This window comes from Danio rerio, chromosome 11 (assembly GCF_052040795.2).
Source record: "Danio rerio strain M-AB ecotype USA chromosome 11, GRCz13ab, whole genome shotgun sequence".
NCBI lineage: Eukaryota > Metazoa > Chordata > Actinopteri > Cypriniformes > Danionidae > Danio > Danio rerio.
In genome coordinates, this window is record NC_141031.1 from 36,107,762 (window position 1) to 36,113,761 (window position 6,000).

Sequence of the window (6,000 nt, forward strand, 5' to 3'; positions counted from 1 at the left end):
ATCACAGTGTATTATGGTTATGTTATAGCCATATACTGTATACATGAAGAGCGACTTATGAGTATGGCAGGATGTCATTCCTACCGGTAAATGTACATTTTCATGTCGAATACGAAAGCATGAGCTATTAACGATGGCTGTTATTTATTAGGAAAATTAACCAAACCTACAGTCTCGGATTATCTGTTATTTCTCTTTATAATGTAAAGCCTATAATGCGTAATTCTAGCCAAATACAATGTATGAGAGTCTTATGTATGATGTCTGTGGGTCACCATTCAAAATTATAGCTCATCGTCATAAATTAAAATAACAACCCATGACAGCTGAGCGGGACAATAATCAGTTGATCTCTGATCAATGCGAGTAGTTTACTGCCACGTGACTTAAGATATTTTAGTCTGTTTAGAAACTTTGCCGTGTGAAAGCGAACTGCAACATTGTAGCAATTTTAATCCCTGTTTCAGAACAAAACAATCAATCTACAGGTTTGAAAGCACCCCAAGAAACCTTGCATCTGTGAGCCCTAACCCTTTTATAGAGAACAGGTTTGCTATATCGAGCAAAAATGAAAGCTTAATTTTTTCGAGTGACCCGCAACAAATGGCAGCTGTTACCAAAAAATGTTCTCACTAGACATCATGCCGGACGAGGGACATTTCTGTTCATGATATCAAGCCCAAATTAGATTTCTTCCTTTTCTGATTTAATAAAGGTATTCCTGGTTGTACAGGAGAGCGGGAGATGCACATGGACTTTAAAGTAGGTACCGCAATCCATAATGAGGAAGTGGAGGATGAGATACAGAAGGAAGCAGGATTTTACCACATACCTGTTCATTTTATCCAGCTTTATGGGGCGATGGAGATTTCACTGGTGTTTAATAATCACCTCACATCTTGTTCGCTGAGCCACATGGATCAAGTTGAGTTGAAATATGTTCATCCTTTGGACAGGTGGAGGGAGGCTAGGCTAAAACCACACACACAAACATGAACAGAGGAATACAGACCTCATTGCACTGTCATTAACAAACATGCCCAATTTGCAAGACAGACAAGGTAATCATATAAGTCTGCCAGCGTAGGCCTTCATTTGGAGGCGTCTTCAGAAATCAGTAATGTCAGGCAAGTAAGGAGGGGAAAAATAGCAATGCCAATATAAGGCCAACTTCAAAACAAAAAGTGACCAAATTGAAAGTATCTCTTAGCATTCCAATTGATTTAGATCTACACTACTGGTCAAAAGGAAGGGATCACTTATTATTATGATGAAATTTTCTCAAAGTTATAATCATTTAATAAAATTTAAATTAAAAAACAATTTTGTGCGTTATTTACATTTTTAAAATGCCTGGGGTCCGTTCTTCGTACCTCGCTTAAATGATCTAAGATGATTTGTCAGATCCTGGATCTTTTAATCTTGATAACTGATCTCTCGCTAATTTGGTTCTTCAAACAAGTTCGCGAATCAGATTAGAATGTCTGGATGAACTGATCTGAGATCGCTGCGTTTGTTGTTAAGGACAGATCTATCGATCCTCGAAATCATGATCAGCAATGCAACGATTGGCTGACGGCACAGCAGCGTAATGACATCATCTGATTAATATTCAATTATCCATGTGAGCAAAATTACATCAAATTAGCAGTAAACGGCTTGTTAAATATGACACGCAGTAACTTCACATTTGTTGTGAGCTGCAGGCTTTACACTCATGTGTCAAGACAAGAGTATTCATCATGTATTTCAATGCAAATCAATGTATTTATTTCTTAATTTAGAAAAGATTTTCTTTATTATAGTAGCCGTTTTTTAAATCGGTGTAAAGAATAACTGGTTGTTTCCAAAAGCATTTTGATATTGGTAAAGGCGTCTGCAACTTTTGTGAAGCATCACTGGCATATTAACTGTCAAAACATGTTTATGACTGCATAAATGTATTATTGCTTTTAAAAAAAGTCACATATAGTGCATGTCTATTATACACAATTTGTACTAAAGCGATCTAAAAAGTTCATATCAATAAGTTTTCTCTTTGCACCACCAGGTGGCAGTCTTTGTATTTCATTTCGAGGGTGCAGATTGCATACGTTTTATTAATATGTATAACTTTATTTATTTTATTTATTACTATAACTTTTATATATATAGTTAAAAAATATTTACTATTTTCCCAAGTGTATATAACTACTACTGTAAGAAAATATCAGAACTCGGTACATACTTTCTGTATTATCTTTGCTTGAACTAAGCCGATCTAATCCTGTTTATATGATTTGAACCTGCTCCCGATCAGGTTTGACCTAGCAGATCTGTTGCCATGACAACAACTCTCGGATCAGCTTTGAAGAACGAAACGATCCTGGATCGTGTCAAATCGTCAATATCCAAATCCAGCTAACTGAGTAATCCACGTACGAAGAACGGACCCCTGTTTTCAGGTTTCATTTGTGTTGTCTGTTGAAATATTTGGTTCTAATTAGCTGAAAGGGGGTTAAATTTGGGCTGCGTTCAAAATCTTAAGTCAACACAGGCTCATTGGGAAAATGTGCCCAGGGTGACATTTTTGAGAGACGATAAATATATAGTCCATGGAACCTATGGCTGCATTGTGTGTGTAAAATGTACAATAAAGTGTGGTACCGCTAACTGCTTGTCTCCATGACTTTTCTAATGTGACTGGTTTGCTTGGTAGCTCATAACATGATGTTGATCTTGAGATACAACAGAGGGGATCAGGGTTTAAGTCAGGTAAAGGAAGGTTCCAGAAACCAGGTAAATCAAAACCCATAAAAGTAGTGTAAGATTGGGGTAGAAACATGCAGTCTGCGGTCACTTTTCCCAAAAGTAGTTTGCTTTTGAAAACATTATCAAATGGGTTTAGGGAAGCAACCTTTAGTGGATTTATGAGAAATGGCACATATGAGAAAACCTGCCCCAGTAATGAATTTGAGATTGTCAAAAATGTGCATTACACCCTCTTGTGGATTTGTGAAAACAAACACTGCAAGAAGTAGTATCATACCCGTCAACCCTCCCGTTTTTCCCAGGATTCTCCTGTATTTTACTGTTCTATCCCGTTATCATCACGTAAAGGTATTTTCCCGTATTTCTCCCGTATTTTCAGTCTTTTTCTGAACAGCCGAGCCTCCCTATACGCAACCCATACCGCCGAACCACCAGGGGTCGCCCCTTGCTCTAAAATGTGAATCGTCTGTGCTTTCGCTTTTTTTAGGAACGAAAAAACTCAAACAAATATTAAAAACGGTGCAATTCCATTTCCTTTTAACTACAGGTGCCATCGCCCATCCTATACAACCCTCAAAACAGTCATATAATGGTGCATGACTGTCAGCTGAAGTGCTCTATAGTGATAAATAGACGCTGTTTCCCAAACGGATTTAGTACACGCGATTTTGAAGCGGAGAAAAAGTCTGGCTTTTGGGTGGGTGTTTAAACAGACATACACACATAATTAAAAATAACAGCATTTAAGTATGTCGATCTTGGTGGGGTTTTATTCCAAACACAACTAATTTTTTCTTAAATGAGCATAAAAAGTTAGGAAAGCAGTCGAATGCTTTCATTATAATGTTAGATGTGTGCATTTTGAAAGTGACACCTTATTTAATGTATTAAAAAAATCTTAATAAATGAGAGATTCCTTCGTTGCTCTTTAATCAGAATGTGTAAGTTATACAGTGGAGAAACGGCTAATAAGATTGATAGCTTGATTCCATTTCATTATAATAGCTATTAATTTTAATAAGCTGAACTGTTTGCTAATGTATTTGCTGCTAATGTATATATTTACTTTTTCTTTTGTTAATAGTAATTTTAAAGTATATTACTGACCATTTAACTGTTTAGTTACAATGAAGTAGCTCCAAATTAAGATATTTAGTAATATGGGGGGTTTTTTTAAGGGGATGAGGGGGGTGTTGGGGCACATATTCCCAGTGAGTCTGGGTTATTTAAATGTATGCCTTCAGACTGGAAGCATTCTGCTTTAAATCCTTAAGTCAGCACTCATATGCATTTATATTTTATAACTTTGAAATTTGTGAACTGCATTCGATATCCCACAATCATGTGCATGCCATTTCTTGCAAAACAAATACGGCAACTCTTACTTGCATGATTTCAGTCATATGAAAATGTATGAATTTTACTTTTTTTTTTTATTAACCAAACCACCCCTAAACCAATCCATCACTGGGTGATGAGCAAATCATATTAAAATGTACAAATGGTATTGTATAAACTCATACAAATTAGCCACTAGTGTGAAAAGTTAAGAACTGTCATTAGACAGAGTTGAATTAATGGCTTGCTGTGTGTTAAAAGATTTTAAATGCATTCATGTTGCACGGTTCTTTGTCGTCTCATTGTGCTTTTAAAATCCTATTATGCACTACTTTGTTGATTTTTGCTTACTCATTCATGCTATTCAAAGCTGAAGCTACTGCAGCTTTCAGTGTCACACGTCCTTTCAGAAATAATTTAAATATGATTTGATCATATTTTGATCAAGAACTAAGGCCAGACAGAATCTGTGAACATTTTTGGCTATTTCTGGCAGAATTCTGGTAAACATTTGTGGATTTATGCGGGATTATTTATCATAACTAAATATAACTAAAATAAATATTTATGGATTTATTTATCATAACTAAAACCTTAATATATGAAAAACAAAACATTTTTAACTTGAATTTAATGTTTACAATGTAAATCCAACTACATCCACTTTGTTTGGTAAACAAAGCAAATCTCTCATATAATATCTCTACTAAAAGACAGAATTTTACTTTACAAACTGTATTGTAAATCATATAAATATTTTATTAGTTAATAATATTATTGAAAATAATTTAAAAACTGAATTAATATAAATGCACACACTTTACGCAAGTAAATAAACAGAATCAACAACGGGCTAAAAATCTGCTGTATTCCGTGTGGGCCTAACAATAATTAAGGGTACTCAATAATTTACAGTAAAATCATTCTTCTAATTATCAATGCTGGAAATCTGTTTCCTTCTCTTTATAATTGTGCAAACTGTGATGCACTTAACTGTTTGGGATTCTTTGAGCAAAAGTTAAAAACTTTTCTATGTAATATTTAAATGAAGAAACAGAAGAAGAAACAGAAGTAATCATGCAGAAAATCAAGCTTTAAATTACAGGGATAAATTAAAATTAAAACTATATTCAATAAGAAAACAGTTGTGAAAATTTTAGTAGACGTGGTTTGTAACAAATTACATTAACTTACATTTACTTGAATAACTTGGATAAGAAGTTTTTTTTTCCTTTTTTTAAAGGAACTGCTCTTAAATAGAAGCACATTATTAATTTACACCATTAACCATTTAAACACAAGCATTTAAACACATTCTTAAAATAAAAATGGTATTTAAAACTACTTGAATATTTTATTTTGTTACTCAATTAAATTAAGAAATATTTCCTTAAGTACTTGTATATTTACATGACTACAGATTACACAATAAAAGTTGTTTGATTTGATTTTGCAAATTCTGCCTGCCTCTGAATATATATATATATATATATATATATATATATATATATATATATATATATATATATATATATATATATATATATTACCGCATTTGTCAAGCAATTAATGTAGTCTTGCTTTAAAAGAACATTCTTATTTTAAATATATTTAATCAATAAATGGATATTTCGGATTCTTTTGACTAGTATTGTATCAAAATGGCCCCTCTCCTAAGCTCATCTCTTAAAGTTGCCAGTATAAGTTTTTGTTTTATTATACCAAATCTCTGCTCACAGGTCTCTGAAATGCTTGAATGAACATATCTGATTAACGCTTTTGATTCAACTCATTCAGCCGCTGAGAACAAAATAAAATTGGATGCTATTTCATTGTAACATTCCATCAGACACATCACATTTCACATGAAATTGAAACTAAGATGTGTGAATCTTGGACCATTTGAAAGCT